A 1,368-nucleotide genomic window follows, 5' to 3' on the forward strand; every position below is an offset into this window, starting at 1 on the left:
TTCACCTCAGTTCCCCATGGACAAATTCAAGTCCTGCCTTACACTCTTTTGTCATTGAATATCCTGTTATTCGCCACATTAGGGAAGTAACATGGGTTGCGAATGGCGTCTCGTGTTGACTTTAATACTCAATGTCACAGGATGTTTTGTTGAATCGGCGTTTCACATGGGGTCAAGGTTACATTGACCTTTTAAAATGAAAGTAAAAATACTATATAATTAGTGTCATAATGAAAAAAATTAATGAGCATGTCCTCATCATTTGTTTTATGAAAACTGTATATCAGATAAATAACTTATTTACATGATCAGACAACCAGGCCAGTTCTCCAGTGTGCATAAGGAAATTGCCCTGTAGTAATTGAATATCTTTGACAGAGATAGATGTGCTTAATATCAACTTTTGCCTGTGGCGTTTGATATCAGTCAGTATGGAGGTAAAGGCTCTGCTATCTTTGTGTGTCATTAAGAATGAGGTCAGAAGGGTTGGTCAAACACATTTTTTAATCTTTACGAACACATATTACAAGCATAGGGATATGCAAAACTGCACAGTCATAGATCTAGTAGTCAGTGGGATGTCTGTATGAATGACTAAAGGAGTGGTTGGTGTTAAGGAAGCCTTCCAAAATAAGACCAGTTTAGAGCCATGTCTACCTGACGCCAGTCCTACGTGTGTAGACATTCGACCGAATATGGATGTTAAGCATATCTGTTCAATGAAATGAAACTTAAGGCAGGGTACCCACAGGTCCTTAAAAAGTCTTAAAGTCCACCTGAACCGGAAGTTGGTGCTGACTTTACTTCCGTATTGTGACATGTTTCCAACCGAAGTGGAATATTGAATAGAGGGTGGGGTTTTATTTCAGCACTCCTCCTCACCATCTCTCACTTGCAGCAAACTAACGGTTGGTGCAGTGTGGTTAAGAATATTCTGCCCAAGCCGTCATCAGAGAAGCAATGCCATTCCAGAATGGAAGCAAATGTTCAGATTTTGATTAAAGATTACCAAGACAAACTTTTTTTTCTTCTTCTGTGGATTAACTTGCACAGATTAATAGTTCACCTCAAGACTAGCAATGTGCGTTAACAAAGTAGTGTCAATTTTGATTTGATGCAGACTTTAAATTCAGTTGTATCAAATTTGAGTCTTTGAATATGAGCTTCAGAATTGTCTTCAGAAAATTTTTTATGACAATTTTTTTATTTTCTTATCTCCGAAGTGAAGTGTTGTGTAGCCAAGTGTAATAACCCATACTCAGAATTTGTGGTCTGCATTTTACCCATTCAAGAGCGCACACAAACAGCAGTGAGTAGTGAACAACACACACACACACTGTGAACACAAACCCGGAGCAGCCTTTTTTT

Source organism: Sinocyclocheilus grahami, unplaced genomic scaffold, assembly GCF_001515645.1.
Source record: "Sinocyclocheilus grahami isolate Dianchi unplaced genomic scaffold, SAMN03320097.WGS_v1.1 scaffold819.1, whole genome shotgun sequence".
In the NCBI taxonomy this organism is placed as follows: Eukaryota; Metazoa; Chordata; class Actinopteri; order Cypriniformes; family Cyprinidae; genus Sinocyclocheilus; species Sinocyclocheilus grahami.